Source organism: Chenopodium album, chromosome 2 (genome assembly GCF_948465745.1).
Source record: "Chenopodium album chromosome 2, dcCheAlbu1.1, whole genome shotgun sequence".
Taxonomy (NCBI): domain Eukaryota; kingdom Viridiplantae; phylum Streptophyta; class Magnoliopsida; order Caryophyllales; family Amaranthaceae; genus Chenopodium; species Chenopodium album.
This window is the reverse complement of record NC_137835.1, coordinates 72,972,593-72,990,973: the sequence shown is the minus strand read 5'-3', so window position 1 is coordinate 72,990,973 and position 18,381 is coordinate 72,972,593.

Below are 18,381 nucleotides of genomic sequence, written 5' to 3'. Positions count from 1 at the left end.
AGAACCTTAATTTATGATGATTTTGCACAATGTAGCATGGCTAGACAGCGAGGCTCGGGTTCACGGTCCCGAAACACTCGACGGGAGCATGAGCCCGTAGAGGATGACGCCACACCTTCCACTTCGCTTGGTCGACTTTCCGAGTGGGATGAGCGGACCCTGTTCTTTGCCCCCGTCCACCACATTTCTGAGAGGGTGAGACGGGGCATCACGGTCGGGAGGACGCGCTATCACGGTTCCGGCTGTGATGGTTTGGGCGATTTGTACAAGATGTACATCGCCGGGGATCTTGAGACGAGACTCCTATGGGAGTCTTGTGGACTGTCTACTTTGTTCGAGACCTCCGAGGCTATGGTTGCCTCTAGCGGGGGTCACCATGTAGTGCGCGCTTTGGTGGAGTTCTTCTGGGACACCACCAACACTTTCCACTTCCCTTGGGGCGAGATGATGGTCACCCCTACGGACTTCAGTCTTATTTCAGGACTGGAGTTCAACTCTGTGCCACTGCCGTTCGACAGTAGAATTGGCGTCTTTTCTTCGGAGGTCGAGGAGCTGTTGGGGCCGATTGCTATTCGGGCCTGAGCTGAGGTCGAGACGACTCAGCTTAGCACTAGGGGAATTCGCCGCTCGACGCTGGCAGCGGCTCTTGATGACGATGCGACCACCCGAGAGCAGAGGGTGTGCATCTTTGCGCTGATGTTGTTGTCAGGGACATTCTCCCCTGACAAAGGTAGTAGGGCGTTGCTTTACTATCTTCCTGCTGTCCGTGATCTTCACCGGATCGGGACTTATGACTGGGCCAGCTTGGCCTATGCTGACTTTGTTCGCGCGCTGAGGGACTCGTGTTGACACCGGTCCTTTGGGACAAACGTTGCTTTGTCTGCCTTTTGGAAGGTCGTAGAGGTAAACATTATTCCCTATAAAGTTTAACTCTACATATTAGCTAGCATTTACTTACAATTTTAACTCCTTGTAGATCTGGTTCTACGAGTACTTCCCTTCTGCTGCGCCGGCGAGACCATCGCCGCGCGGATTTCCAGTGAGCGCCTCTTGGGGTGGTCGCCATGTGGATATATCTACTACACATGTCCGAAACTGGATCATTGCGGTACGACTTTTATTATTTGCTTTTTCGCGATGCTTTAGGTATACTCTCGCCTGATTGATGTTCTTTGTAGGGGCCTGAGGTGGTGTACCGATCGTGGGGCGATTGGATAGTCCCTGGGTTAGCCGCACAGTATTCTGCTGAGCGTCGCTATTTCCTGGGGACTTATGGAGCGATCGTGTACTTAGGAGAGAGGGTTGCTAGACAGCATTCCTACGATGTCTTCGTCGTTCCTGCTGCTCCACCACGTCATATGTTCGACGACGCGCGGTTGTCGAGCATGTCTGAGGGAGATGGTACCCCTTGGCGATCCTACGTGATCCCTGGGCAGTGCTATGCTGAGGAGCTACTACCGTTGTTAGCTCCAGCCCCCGTACCAGCTGAGGATGTGAGGGTAAGATTTTTAAACTTTTACTTCCCATTAGGTAGCCCCCAAGTAATGTTTTACTGACTTTTTGTTTTATCAGGACGGTGCTGCTGAGTTCGTGCCACCCCATATGTCCATCCACTACCAGGGGATGTACGGGCCGATTGAGGAGATGATTTCTCCTGCTCCCGAGGGTGAGCGCTTCGTAGAGCGGTCGATTCCTCGACACCAGACTCGAGTAAGCCTAGTTATTCACAATTTTGTGTTCATATATCATGCATGTTTACTGACTTATTTTTCTGACAGTTTTCACGCGAAGTGGTTTCGGCGATGGCACGATGTATAGATGCCTTTCGGAGCCAGCTCGTCCGGATGAGGAATGCGGCCACTTGCCGTCGGGATGACGTCATCCGAGAGGTAGTCTTTCTTTATATATTTTTTGCATTACCGCTTCAATTTTGCCTCGTTTCTGATTTAATTCTTTTTGCAGGGCCAGCATATTGCTTCTCACACCCGCATGAGACCTGAGGGGCGGAGGGATCCGGCGAGGTCCAGCTCGAGACGTCATCGTACTTCATCAGGGGGTAGAGGCGGTCGCTCTGAGGCTGCTCGTGCTAACGTTGCAGAGGGCTCGGGATCTTCTTCTGAGGGTGCTCATGCTGCACCGGTAGGAGAGGCTACCTCGGCTTTCAGAGGTGGTGGGATGTACGAGGTAGGCTCGTCATCGCAGCACCCTCCGCAGCCTCAGCCTCAGCCTCAGGTTGATCATGGGTGGAGTGGACCTACATTGAGCTTTCCTCCTCCTACGGAGACTGGAGCTGGAGCTGGTGGAGAGGTGACTCCTCGTACGGCGCAATTTTATGATATGATGGGCATATGTCCTCCGACGCCGTAGTTTGTTCCTGTGTATATTTTATTTTGACTTTTCATAGAACTTTGCCTTAGACTCATTATTTACAGACACATTTTGTATATTTATGCTATTATGAGTTTATATTGTTTGTTATTATCATGTGTATGTTAGTGTGTGCAAGAGAAGTGTGACAAACAATTTTGCGCAAAAATTCCGTCATTTTTATTATTGATGGAGGGTATCCGACTCTCTCCCCCAAAAGAAAAAATAAAAAGAAAAAAAAATCAAATAAAATGTCGGGTGTTTAAAGTCCAAAAAAAAAAGAATAATATAATTAAAAATAATAGCTATTTTAATTAATTAAGAAGCAGGATAAAAAAGATGTTTAGGAAAGATAATCGGAGCCATAAAGTCATTAGTCGACTCGAGTTTAGGATTAAAAACGCAAGTTAAGCACACGCGTCTGTTGTGACAACTTGGCGCCAGCTGGCGCCACAATATGGCGCGTGGCGCCAGGCGCTACACTTGGCGTGTGGCGCCAAGCGCTGGCGGCTGGCGCCAATTACGGGGTTTTGACGCCAATTGACGCTGATACCGTATTTCATTCTGATTAAAACTTCTCGCAATTTGTGTATAAATAGCCCCCTGCCCAGCTGATTCATCTCATAATTCCAGCGAAATAAAATAATTCTTTGCTTTAGGAAAAAATAATAACCATGTCTTTAGTCACCAAAACCTTCATCCAATACACTCATGAATGGTGTCGATCTCTTAATGTTAGGGAGAGAAAAGAATTAGATTTATTTCACTTGGGGGGAATTTATGGCATCAAAGGGGTAGATCTTGACTTAGATTTCATACATACCGCTCTAGAATTTTGGAATGTTGATACTCATTGTTTCATAATAGGGTATGATGAGATTAGCCCTTTGCCCGAGGAATTTGGTGCTATTTTAGGCTTCCCTGCAATAGACCTCATAGTAATCCCTAGAATAGATGCATATTATTATAAGGATTTTGAGCGCTTCTTTAATTTAAAGGAATGGGATTTATCAAAAATACTAGATGGCAACATAGTGAATTTGAAAGAATTTGCACGCCATTATTTTGATAAACCTCTTTCTGAATATTTTCATATATATAGAAGAAGGGCTTTTTTATTTTGCATGCTTGTCTCGTGTGACTTATTATTACCCCTGCAGGGTAAAAAGACAATACGACTTGCTTCAAAATATTCCTTCCGAGGATCTTCGTCCTCCCTATGAGTACCCTTTTTCTCAAGAAGTAGATAGATTTGATGCTTACTGGAGTGCTAGACCTTTGTGGGAAGTGATTACCCAAAAGGTTCCTCCTTCTTTGCCCAATGATGTAAAGAAGTGGTTGTTGAAGAAGTCTTCGAAGGATCAGGGTAGAACTGATGTGAAGAATCGTCTAGGTGACAGGGTGATTCCTGCTAAGGAACGCTTAGGTGCAAGAATTGAATTCAAAACACCTGCAATGCCTAGGAAGAAAGGTGCTACCAAGGATAAAGGAAAAAGGAAAGCTGACACCACAGATAAAAAAGCATGGAGTATTAGCTGAAGGGGAGACTATCTACTCTAAGATTGAATGTAGGTCCTCTAAAGGGTGCCTACTAGCTAAGGTTATGGATGAGGAGGAGGAAGCAGACAAGAATTGGAAAAGGACTAGAAAGGAAAAGAAAGACTAGGAGCATTGCTTGACTTTCAATTTATTAGACTTAGTTTATAATTTTTTATTTAAAGTTAATTTATTTCAGCTTTATTTAAATTCCATCAATAATGTAATTTTATTAATGAAATTTCCGCTTTCAATTAAATTATTTACTTTAAATTTATTTCATTAAAGCAATGAAAACCGAAAAATTAATTTTCCAGAAATTCTTCGAGTACGGAAGTCGAAAATTTTCCGAAAAACAACGAAATTCGCCCAAAATTTATTTCCAAATTGGCGCCAGTTATTTGCAATTGGCGCCTGTCATTGAAGTCTGGCGCCAGGCGCCAATTTCATCGGATGGCGCTGATGGCTGGCGCCAAGCTCTTCTCTGCGACGCCGATAATTCGTCGATCTTCTGTTGAATGTTTAATTAATTCTGGAACGCGGAGGTGTCAAAAAATAAAGTGGCCGCACCCGTAAAGGGTTGCCTACGTATCCTTTCTTAAGGAATCAGGCCGAACGTAGCTCTCTTGAGTATCCTACTCAAGTAATTATGGGTAGTATTTCTTAAGTTGGTCAAGATTTGTCATGTTCGAGAATTCATTGCCATCCATATCAGTTAGTTTTGTTGCACCTCCTGACAGGATTGTTTTGACAATGTAGGGTCCAGACTAATTAGGTCTAAATTTGCCCCTTGGATCTAAAACATTTTTCCTTAGTTCTTTTAACACCAAGTCTCCTACTTTGATATTTCTTGTCTTGACCTTCTTATTAAAATTCCTAGCCATACGAGTCTGGTAACACTGAGTGTGATGTAGAGCTTCTAGTCGTTTCTCATCGAGTAGAATTAATTCTTCATATCTTGCCCTAGTACATTCAACTTCATCGAGTTTAATCTCTAATGCAATGCGTAGAGATGGTATTTCTAGTTTGACAGGTTGTACGACATCCATTCCATATACCAAGGAAAATGACGTATTTCCTGTTGATGTACGGATTGACGTGTGGTAACCCCACAATGCGAAGTGAAGTTTGTCAGGCCAATCTTTGTAATTTTCCGTCATTTTCTCGATGATAGTCTGTAAATTTTTATTAGCTGCCTCGACTGCTCCGTTTGCTTGAGGTCTGTAAGGAGAATAATGATGATGTTGAATGCCATATTTTTGTAGCAATTCCTCACATTCGGCTTGAAAGTGAGTTCCGTTGTCACTTATCATTTCATGTGGGACTCCGTATCGACAAATAATATTTCTCTCGATAAAGAGTGCTACATGTTTTGCAGTGAGTTTAGCGTACGAATGCGCTTCGACCCACTTCGTAAAGTAATCGATTGCTACTAGGATATATTCGTGGCCTCCTGTTCCTGGGGGAGTGATTTTGCCAATGATATCAATTCCCCATGTAGAGAATGGCCATGGCGATGTGTAGGTATAGAGCAAGAATGGAGGGACATGTTGTAAATTTGCATAAATTTGGCACTTAGGGCTTCTTTTTACGTATTGATGGCAATCCCTATTCATCGTAGTCCAATAAATTAACATGGCAATCCCTATCAATTTTCTGGATTAACATTTTGCCATTTATATGTGTTCCACAGATTCCTTCGTGGACTATCCTCATTGCTCTTTGTGCATCTTTCTTTCCTACACATAAGAGAGCTCGACGCTTAGGTACCCTTTTATGTAGCTCGTTGTCTATGAGTACATATTGGGAAGCCAAAAGCCTTAATGCTCGTTTTCCTCTTTTGTCAGCATGAGGAGGGTATTCTCCATTGGTGACATAATTGAGTATGTCCGTGTACCACGGTTCTTCTTCTTCTTCTTCTTCGCCTTGGACTACTTCGTCATCTTCTATATCTTGGATGTATGCTAGTTTGTGTCTTTTTTCTATAGTTAAAGGCATTTGCTCGATTTCCGTGGGAATCCTAACCATTGAGGCTAGTCTTTCCAAAGCATCAGCGAATTGGTTTTCCTCTCTAGGTAGATATGTGTATTCTACCTTCTCTAACTGATCGGTAAGAGTTTCCAGATAGGTTTGGTAAGGGGCTAGGCTTTCGCTCCTTACTTTCCACCTTTTAGATATCTGATTGATGATCAAAGAAGAGTCTCCGAATATCCTTAACTTTTTTACTCCCAATGCCAAAGCTGTTTCAAGGCCTACCACGCATGCTTCATATTCAGCAGCATTGTTGGTGACGTCGAAATCAAGCTTTATGGAGATTGGAACATGCTCCTCTTTAGGTGATACTAGTAGTACTCCAACGCCACATCCCTTTTGGTTTGAGGCTCCGTCAAAGTATAAGGTCCAAGTATCATCTTCAGTGACCATTAAATCTTCATCTGGAAATTCATTGTCTTGTATTGGCGTCGAGTCTTCTATTGGAAAATCTGCTAGAATATCTGACACCACAGATCCTTTGATAGCTTTTTGTGGCATGAACCTTACATCAAATTGGGCTAGATTGACTATCCATCTTGATATGCGTCCATTGAGTGTGGATTTCTCGAATAGATACTTGAGTGGATCTAATCGGGAGACTACGAAGACGGTATGCACTAGCATGTAATGTCTTAACTTAGTTGTGGCCCACACCAAGGCGAGGCACAACTTCTCGAGTGGTGTATAGCGTGCTTCGTATTCGAGCATCTTCTTGCTTAGGTAGTAAATTGCGTTCTCTTTGCCTTCTACTTCTTATGCTAGCATAGCTCCCACTGTCTCTTTGGTAACCGTCAAATATAACCTAAGAGGTATTCCGGGGAGTGCTGGTGCTAATACAGGAGGATTTGCGAGATAGGATTTGATTTTTTCAAAGGCTTTTTGACACTCTTCATCCCATATCACTGGTACATTCTTCTTGATCTTCTCGAAGATTGGTTCACATATTGTCGTCAATTTTGATATGAACCTACTTATGTATTGCAACCGGCCAATAAATCCTCGAATCTTTTTCTCAGTCTTGGGCGGTGGCATCGACATGATTGCTTTGATCTTGGTTGGGTCTACCTATATTCCTCTAGAGCTTATGACGTAACCCAAGAGCTTGCCTAAGGTGACTCCAAAAGCGCACTTAGATGGATTCAACCTCATATTATATTTTCTTAGCCTTTTGAAAAATTTCCTTAAGGCTACTTGATGGCCTGGACGGTCTTTTGATTTTACAATCATGTCGTCGACATATACTTCGACTTCTTTGTGCATCATGTCATGGAGTAAGGCAGTTGCTGCACGTTGGTAAGTAGCACCCGCGTTTTTCAACCCGAATGGCATTACCGTGTAGCAGTAAGTGCCCCATGGCGTTATAAAGGTTGTTTTCTCCATGTCTTCTTTTGCCATAAGAATCTGGTTGTAACCGCCGTATCCATCCATAAACGAAAGAAGCGCGTGATTTGCCGTGTTATCTACCAGAATATCGATGTGTGGCAAAGGGAAGTCGTCCTTTGGACTTGCCTTATTTAGATCTCGATAGTCGACACACATCCTTATCCTTCCGTCTTTCTTTGGAACTAAGACGACGTTGGCGACCCATTCGGGGTATTTGGATACCTTGATGAAACCTGCAATTATTTGTTTTTGAACTTCTTCTTTTATTTTAAGAGCTACGTCAGGTTTCATTCGACGTAACTTTTGTTTTACAGGTTTCATTCCTGGAAATAGTGGTATAGTGTGTTGAGCTATTTCTCTATTAATGCCTGGCATATCTTCATATGACCAAGCAAATACATCGATAAATTCTTTAAGTAAGTTAATTAAATCGGTTCTTTCTTGTTTATTCAATATTAATCCGATTTTAACTTCTCTTTTATGAGTTGAATCATTTGAGATATCAACTGTTTCAGTTTCTTCAATTACCGGTGATTTCTTTTCGAGTGTTTCCATTGCTTTAATAATTTCTTTGTCTTTTTCATTGTTAGTTAAGAAATGCTCGTCATCTTGGGTTAGAGAAGAACACGAGAAGTAAGGAGAATGAGAAATATTATTATACTCTAAGATCATTACATCAAAGAGTGATATGTCCTCAAGGACTGGATCACTAACTATCCTAGGAGAAGAAATAGGAGGGGAAGGTGTTACTTCTAAAGACTTAGAATACTCTAAAGGAAAAGACTCTGACTCAGACTCTGACTCAGACGACTCCTCAAACATCGGTCCTTGCCCTGTTGTGATGGATATCTTCCTTCCGCTTGGAGTAGTCACCATGATAGTCTTGCGCCACCCTTGTAGTGATCCTTCAGCTGGAGTAATTAGCTTTGAGGGATCGAAGCTTTCACTTTGTAGGACTGTTTGAATGAGCGAGGAGTTATCCTCTTTATAAGTTGGCTCATTCTTTTCTCACCCAAACAGTAATCCCATGACGTTAAAGTCAAAGCATGGGGGTTCTTTCTCCTTGTGGACAGGGGTTGGGATTTCATCAGTGAAGTAGCAATCCAAGAAAATCTCGAATTCCGGTTGTCGTATGCCGTTTACAACAAATGGCTTGGGAAATTCATGGCATGGATAATCCTCTCCTTCTTTTATGAACTGACCATTAAGCGTAAGAAGGTACTGATCCATTGGAATTGCTTTATTTTGAATGCGAGCGTCCCTACGTGCTTTCGACTTTTCCTGGGCTCGCTTGAGATCTTTCCGAGTCGGTTCGAAACCAAGTCCGAAAGTGTCTAACTTAGGGAGGCCAGGTGACTCTAGCGGTTTTGCCATTCCTTTCTTCTTCCCTAGGGTCATCCCAGGAAAGTGTCCTTGTTTCTTCAGCATGGCATTGACAATCATGTTGGAATGGGGGTCATGGCAAAGAAGGGTCCTTTCATCCTCCTGGATTTAGGAGACTTCTTCGTTAAAGCCCCATAAATCTTCATCATCCTCGTCGTGCTCCACATTAATAATTGGATTCTCTATGGATTTGATTCTCATTGGCGAAGCATCTATGGTGATTGGAATTCCCCCAACTATAGCTTTTACTTGTTGGTGGAGAGATGAAGGGACGACCTTTAGATCATGAAGCCAAGGGCGTCCCAGCATCAAGTTGAAGGAAGCTTTAATACCTACTACTTGGAAAGTAGTAGCTGTAGACACCCATTTGTGTCTCCCTAAAACACAACCCAGTGATGAGTACCTTTCACGTCGAATCATAATCGAATGAAACGAAAGTGTGGAAAGTCTAGTGTTGCGGAAAGTTTTAATTTCTTTTCTCTTCTCTCTGTTTTTGAAAATTTATTTTAAGAAAACAGCCAATCCAGCTTAGTTGGTCCATGATATGGGTCCAATAATAGTGTAGTTGGATGGGGCTTGCAAAGACCTTTCCAACGATATATTATAAGCCCAATTCCGATGAATATTGAGGAAGTTATGGCCAATTTACCAAACTGGGCCCGATTTGAGCTTTATGTACGGCCCAATGATCTAGGGGAGGGCCTAATATGATTTATCATTCCTAATGCAATTAGGAGTGGTTTTAGTCTTCTAGATTCTTCTAGAAGGTTCTTTTCATTCCTAATTCAATTAGCATTGATAAATTGACTTTCGTTGACTTTTCAGAGTTTTAATCAAAATCAAATAGCATTTTCGAGGAAATTATATTATTTTATTCTCCAGTACGGTAAACTTATTGGATTTTCAAAAACGCGTTGGAATTAGGCTTGGCGCCTAACCCCAGGCCTTGGCGCGTGGAACCAGGCCTGGCGCCTGGCGCTAGCCATTGGCGCCTGGCGCTAGTGTTGGTGCCTGGCGCCAGCTAGCCAGGGTTGGCGCCAGCTCTGTTTTTTGAGCGTCAGACTTTGTTTTGTTTAATTTATCTTTTGGCTAATTTTCTCTATAAATATCGTATTTAAAACTCCGTTTTCATATACCAACAATCAATGCTCCTCATTCACCAATTCACAAGTTTTCATCAACAATCATTAATTCTTTAGCATTCTCTAAATCATTCATCTCTCTAAATCATTCAATTCTTTCATTCTAACTTTTCTTTTCATACAAAATTCCGCATTCACAAGATCTAGACACACCTAGCCATATTCGAAGTTGCCTTCGCCCTAGACGTGAAAGGTTTTAATTTCTGAGGGTTTGGTCCCAAATCTCTATTTCAATTATTTAATTTAATTGTTTGTTTTATTATTTTCCTTGAAGTTACTAACGTGTGTATTTTGTTATTAAAAAGAGGTACGAAGCATCAAAGTAAGTACTTTATTGATTTATTGATGTTATGATGTAGAAATCATGTTTATATTGTCATTATGATATTCCTAGTATCATGTCTAGGGTAACTTTAGTATTAAATATGATTGTTATGATGCTTCCTATGTTCTTCCTAATATTTATGATTGTTAGTATCATGTTAGGGCTAAAGATTTGATTTTTATTGCTTAGTGACATGCTAGGGTTTGTTATTAATCTTGTTAGTATCATGCCTAGGATCTTGCTATTTTTATTATGCTTTAATATTAATATGAACATGATTATGATTATAATTGTTATAATTTATGATGATTATGAATATTATTATTATTATTATTATTATTTTGATGATGATTATTTTATTTATGATTATTATTATCATTATAATTATTATGTTGCTTGATCACACCTTTATGCATGTTTAAAGGGAATTTGTACTTGTAATCACGCTTAATAAGATAATTAATAATCTTGTTTAGGGTTAATTATGATTATAATTCAAGTGATAGCCAATAATAGTTTATTTGTGCATTAATATTCAACCAATATAGATAAATAGGTTTAGGGTTAATCCTATTGATTGCATGTTAATTAAAAAGCGCACATGAATACGATCAGAATAAAGTAGAGGCCTATTATTAGGGCAGGTTCAATCTCTTTTAGGTTGGATTTGTACCTTCATCCCCGAACCCTTATTTGGTTCAAGACCTTATGGAGTTGACGAAATCTTGGATCGTTAAGGGGTGTAACCTTCACCTCGTGAATGGTTTACAAGTTCCTAAAAAACTTGTTGGCGACTCTTTTGCTCTATCTTCTTCCCTTTTGGACGCCACCGTACTTTAGTGTATGATCACAGTGGGGTTCAAGCTAGTGGGATTTAAAGGCTTGAAAATATTCCCTACAGTTTTAGGCGACTCCCCTGGGGAGGATTTTTTATTTTAATTCCTGAATTTGTTTCGGCAATGATTTAGAATGAGTGGATGAGACTCAAAACGTTCTAAGTATTTCATGTGCGTAATTTTGATTAACATTATTGTCATATGCATAAAAAAGATCTCATTGGAAAGACCATCCGTAATGAGTTAAAAACATAGGATTTTACACGTAGGAAATTTGAGAAATATCTTTCACAATTAGGACTGAAATAACACCGCGCGAAACTGGAAAATTTTATCGAGCACAGAAAGCTGCTGAGGCATGTGGGAAGTAGCATCAGGGGCCAGAGCTTGGCGCCAGACTTTTATCCGTAGCGCCAGGCGCTACAGTTAAAATCTGGCGCCAGTCTCTGTTTGCTGGCGCCAATTTCCCCCAATACCGAGCCAGAAATATGCGTTCTAATTTCGACCGGTTTTTCGTATTGTTTGCTCGATCCTACTTCCTGATTGAATTTTTTCTCACTTTTCTGAAACTCATATGTGTTCTACATATGGACATAACCCTCTGGGAATTCATGCTCCATCTACCTGATTGAACGCTCTGTGCAACAAAGGGTACATCCGAGATGTTAAATTCACCAAACCATGGAAGCGAGTTTTTTCTAAACTTGCGGTGTCCCATCCCCTTGCGCCAACCCTTCACGGTTAGGCTTCCGCGCGGTGCATCTGGACAATTAACCATGGACCCTCTTTGACTAAACCATATCCCAAACTTTAGAAAACTAGAGCCATGGTTAGGTTGCAAACGCATTGCATCATATTGTGCCTACTTGACTAATTGTGCATTATTTGTTGTGCATATATATCCTATGTTTCTCTTAACCGTTTGTTGACTTGTGTTGAGACTAAATCAATTAATGATTTAAAGAACTTTGCTTAATTAATTAATTTGAGTCAATAAAGTCTAATATTTTAATCGGAATTGACGTAGCACGACTTTAGGCATACCCCAGTTGACTAATAACACCAAAAACAGTCCCAGACCGAAGCTCCAATATTGGCGCCAAAGTCTGAGTTGTAGCGCCGCACTATGAAGTGTAGCGCCTGACGACAGCTATGTTTTCTTGCGCCAAGCTCCACAGTGTGACGCCAGTCCTGTCGCTTGGCCGACAGTTCGGATTATTGGTCGAGTCATCACCTAAGGTCTGATTAATCAGTCTTATGTTTAATTCAGTTAATTTTTGCTGTCAATAATATTTAATTGAGTCATTAATCGAGTCTTAATCACATAGTCTAGCCACATGGTCATGACACGAGTCTTAACATGTCACATACACTCACTAATCTTAGCACACACTTTGAGTATATGTCACCTTGACCATGTCTTAGGTTCATGCATGAGTCGGTCTTTCCGTCATTTGAGTTAGGGGGTACACTCTATTCCTAATTTTTTAATTTTTCATATCCTTCCATCTCCATCAATATTCTTCACATTCCATTCCATCTTTCTTCACTTCCTCCATCCATTGCATGTTGAATAAAGTTTGAGTCAAATAATTAACAATAGATATCCCCAAATTCCTTTTCCACAGTATTTGGTCGAGGAGAGAAGGGCGATTAATCAAGGACAACCTCTTTATTAAGGTCTCGCTTTATGATAAACTGATTTGTCAAAAGAGGAAGGCTAAGAAGATAATGACAACTCAAGAAGAAGTCAATGATCTTAAGAACCAACTGGCTACTGTGACTGAGACACTGAAGCTTCTCGCCCTTAAGGTCGATGATCCCGTGAAGCAACAACAAATGAACCTCATGCAAGAGAGTCTAAGTAAGCTATCTAGTGACTATAAATTTCAGGGCATGAGTTCACAAGGGGTCTCGCTGGACAAGGAACTTCTTCCACATAAGTTCAATGCCAACGACATCCCAAAATTCAAGGCAACGGATAATCCTTACTTTCATCTAAGAGCTTTTGAAACCATAATGAGTATTAAGGGTATCGATAAGAAGGTTTTTCCCTCTCTGTTCCCACTATCTCTTGAAACCGTTTGCCAACAATGGTACTTCTCCCTTGACAAAGAGAAAACCTCTACCTGGGAATCGATAGTAAATGCTTTCGTCGATAGGTACAAGTGCAATATTCAAGTTGAAACCGACCATAGACAACTTGAGATGCTAAGACAAAAAGAGAATGAAGGCTTTACTTCTTTCTTTAATAAATGGAGGGAAACTTCCGCCAAGATGATTGAGATCCCCACCGAAAAGGAGTCTGTGAGGATGTTTGTCAAGAATCTCCAAGAAAAGTATTCAAAGCACTTAAAATATCAACTCAATTTGAATACTTTCAAGGCCGTTTATGACATCGGAATTTAAATCGAAGACGACCTCGCAAAGAAAAAAGCTACTAACAATAGCAACCACGGTGGTTGGAAAGGAAAGAAGAGCGACAATCCTTCTTCTTCCGAAAACGCCCACTCTAGTAATAATGTTAGTACCTTTGACCATAATCATGTCTTAGCCATGGACAATCAAGGATCTAAAAGGAAACCCAGGCGAGAGTTTACACCCATTAGAATGACCTACGATGATGCTTTCGACCGTCTCTATGATCGAGGATTAATCAAACCTATTGGCCCTACCGAGGATCAAACACCAGAAAATCGATCTTCGAGATGGAATCCAAATTCCTATTGCAAGGACCATCGAGGAAACGATCATACCACTGATGAATGCTACAGGTTTCAAAATCTCATTCAAGATCTCATAGAGGCAAAAAAGATCCCATTGCCTCTAGCTAGCGAGAAGACTGGGTGATGATGAAGCGAATGACGCAAGACAAGAGGCGAGCTTCAACGACAGGATTTCATGACCTCCTTTTCTATTTCTTTTTCATTTTTTCCTTTCTCCAATAAGTCTAGCATAGGCACTTTTCTCTTCCCTTTGATTAATTTTGTAGATTCTTTATTTTCTTTTAATAAAAATGAGCGTTTATTTCCTTATATATGATCATCACATCGCATTGCATTAAAAAAAAAAATCCATGACGAATTAAGCACAAGGTATACCAATGATTTGAGGCACCCCTTGTAGCCACATCATATCTCCTTTCACCATTCAAAATATGCAATCCTTTCTTCATAAACCACTTTGAGCCTCGTCTAACGATAGACCTTTCATTTTTTCAACCCATATCTTCCTAACCTTGGGATGGGACAGTGTGCAGCTTATGCAATCTCAAAGGGCTTGAGTGATTCAAAAATTAAAATAGCAAAAATAAGCAAAAATATATAAATAAAAGTGTACAAAAGGGTAAGTGTTCCAATGTCTTTGATATGAAAATATCTTCGATAAGAACACGTCTCATATTGCGTCTCTTATCGAGTGCTCGGTACCGTGCCTGAGAAACATGAATGCCAAGTGAGTGATAGACCGCATGATCGGGATTGCCCACACTTATAAAAAATAAAATAGATGCTAAAGCAAAAGATAAAAAAGAGCTAAAAAAGAGTAGAAACTCAAGCATAAATATAAAGATTCAAAAGCGAGGTTGCACACCTTGGGGGCTTATCTAGGGTCTTGAGCCTTTATCCCCTTCTTCTTTAACCTTTAGCCTAACCACGTTACAAACCTTAAAAGACCTTTTTGAGGTATACACACTTGTGCGAGGTTCGGCAAGAGCTACGTTCGGCCTGATTCCTAACGGATACGTAGGCAACCTCTCATTGGGGTGCGGCCGTAATAAAAATGCATTCATATTCACATTCACACACTTACACCATGATCATATCAAGGGATATCCTATGCTCATCCCTATTCATTTAGAGCTAGACTTGGGGGCTTGATCCTTACATCATTAGCTTACCTAGACTAAGAGTCACCACCATTTGACTTTTTTAACAAATAATATCTCTCCACACACTTAGCTCTTGCGGCCTAACTTTAGTGTCACTTTCACACACCGCACAGATACATGACCAAATACTTCCCTTAGGAACCCTTTGTCATGAAATCTTAACATTGAAGCATGCCTTATCATATCAAAATCACTTATCAATCATTACCATCATTGCATATCAAAGTATGAAGTGCTTAGCCTCCGTGCCTAAGTTACCCAAATGCTTTCATCATGGAGTCAACAGTTGAGATAGCCTAAGATGGATTAATCCTTGCACCTTGAGAGATAGTATCAAACAACATTTGACTAAGCTCATTCAACATGCAATCGAAAACTTCGATTCTTTTTTCGCGTCTTTCTTTTTCGGGAGAAAGTCGGTACCCTCCACAAAAATGACGGAGAATTTTTGCATTTTTGAGTCACACGATCACATTACAATGCACACACGGGTCATGAGTCACACATGTCTTTTCACTTCGAGTTGAGTCAACCTCGAGTCAGTCGATCACATTGAGCCAAGTTTATACTTTGAGTCATGTCAAGTCGATGAGTCAAGCAATGCTAAACCTTAGTTCAACCCTAAGATAATTAAAAATATTAGCAAATTTCTATAGTCAAAATAAGTACAGGTGCAGCAGAATAGGGAAGACCCTACTCCAATTCTTAGCGCCAGAGATATTTCAACAGCGACAGAGCTCGAAGCCTCTCAGAAAGGTGATTTCGACTTCATATAGCAATTTCGGGTTCCTTGGTACGCCAATTAGCCCCTATAAGCAATTTGACGTGATTAAGTAGTCGATTTGATTACAGTCTAAGTGATCGACCTGACGAAAGATCGTCTCACTTAGCTTAAGCGCCTAAGTATTGGCTCATTACAAGCACCAAAGCATCAGTTCAAAAGCAAGCACTTAAACAACAATATTTCCAAATATGGATTGTCGCGCATTCTTATTAAAACGACAAAGTTTTCCAAAAATTGGATTGTCATCCCTAACTGACAATATTTCCAAAAATGGATCGTCGTGCAACAACAATTTTTCCAAGATTGGATTGTCATCTCTGGCAAAGTTTCCAAGCGTGGATTGTCATGCTCCTTCTTTGTTTGGCAAGTTTTTCCAAGTTTGGATTGTCATACATTCATAGCTCGTTGGCAAGTTTTCCGAGATTGGATTGTCATACACCTAGTTCCCTATGGCAAAATTTCCCAAAGGATTGTTGTAGGTTTCTATTCATCATAAATATCGGCAAAAGTTCTTCAATGTGGATTGTCATTCATTTCATCAAATGGCAAATTTTCCCAAAGTGGATTGTCGGTCAATTCTTTTTGCAAATGTTCCAAGACGCGGATTGTCAATGGTAGCAATATTTTCCCAAAAGGATTGTCGCATAACGTTGGCAAATTTCCAAGGTGGATTGCTTTCAAGAGTTATATTCCAAGATGTGGATTGTCGATCGTAGAAAATTTCTTATGAAAGATTGTTACAAAGCATTGGCAACTTTTCCCAAAATTGGATTTTGGCAAAATACGGAATGTCGTTTCATCGTGGCAACATTTCCAAGGATGGATTGTTACGTGGCATTGACAACTTTCCCTAAATCGGATTGTCATACATCATACAAGAGTTGTGTTGGAAACTATTCCCAAATAAAAGAGGATTGTCAGCACAGAAAAAGCGCCGACATACTGGTTCACAAGCAGCAAAGCGCCGACGTACTGGCATAGCAGCATTAAAGATTAAAAAGCAGTGATCTTTTCGAAGACTATCACAACGGAAAAAGAAGCACTTTGTTCAAGAGACGAGTGAACATCGAGGCAGCAAGACAGCATTTCCTAGCTTGCGCAGAGTTGTCACAAACAAATGGAGGTAATTTCAGGCGAAGTTATCTTCGATGGTGTTGCCTAGGATGTGGAATATTATCAATGCGGATGGAGATTGTTTCAAGAGAAATAATCTTCGATGGTATTCCTTAGGATGTGGAATATTATCAATGCGGAGGAGGATCATTTCAGGCGAACCAATCTTCCAAATTTGGAAGCAGTTACAGGCGTAGCAGTTTTCAAGCGGGATGACATTCTCTAGCTTGCAGGAGGTCATCAAAACAACAATTGGTTACTTTCAGAGACGTGTGCTCGACGGTGCAAGATACGCGTTTCTTAAATCTTTTATCTGTTTAACTAATGCTAGTTTTGCAGGTATCGGCGTTACAAGAGTGATTTAGGATCGCAGAACGTTCTGAATCATTCTCCGTCCCTATCGATACTTTGACTTTTGTTTTCGAAACTTAAGTTTCTCCAAACTCAGTCAAAGTGGGGGCTTCTGTAGACACCCATTTGTGTCTCCCCAAAACCAAACCCAGTGATGAGTACCTTTCACGTCGAATCATAATCGAATGAAACAAAAGTGTGGAAAGTCTAGTGTTGCGGAAAGTTTTAATTTCTTTTCTCTTCTCTCTGTTTTTGAAAATTTATTTTAAGAAAACAGCCAATCCAACTTGGTTGGTCCATTATATGGGTCCAATAATAGTGTAGTTGGATGGGTCTTGCAAAGACCTTTCCAACGATATATTATAAGCCCAATTCCGATGAATATTGAGGAAGTTATGGCCAATTTACAAAGCTGGGCCCGGTTTGAGCTTTATGTACGGCCCAATGATCTAGGGGAGGGCCTAATATGATTTATCATTCCTAATGCAATTAGGAATGGTTTTAGTCTTCTAGATTCTTCTAGAAGGTTCTTTTCATTCCTAATTCAATTAGCATTGATAAATTGACTTTCATTGACTTTTCAGAGTTTTAATCAAAATCAAATAGCATTTTCGAGGAAATTACATTATTTTATTCTCCAGTACGGTAAACTTATTGGATTTTCAAAAACGCGTTGGAATCAGGCTTGGCGCCTAACCCCAGGCCTTGGCGCCTGGAACCAGGCCTGGCGCATGGCGCTAGTGTTGGTGCCTGACGCCAGCTAGCCAGGGTTGGCGCCAGCTCTGTTTTCTGAGCGTCAGACTCTGTTTTGTTTAATTTATCTTTTGGCTGATTTTCTCTATAAATATCGTATTTAAAACTCCGTTTTCATATACCAACAATCAATTCTCCTCATTCACCAATTCACAAGTTTTCATCAACAATCATTAATTCTTTAGCATTCTCTAAATCATTCATCTCTCTAAATCATTCAATTCTTTCATTCTAACTTTGCTTTTCATACAAAATTCCGCATTCACAAGATCTAGACACACCTAGCCATATTCGAAGTTGCCTTCGCCCTAGACGTGAAAGGTTTTAATTTCTGAGGGTTTGGTCCCAAATCTCTATTTCAATTATTTAATTTAATTGTTTGTTTTATTATTTTCCTTGAAGTTACTAACGTGTGTATTTTGTTATTAAAAAGAGGTACGAAGCATCAAAGTAAGTACTTTATTGATTTATTGATGTTATGATGT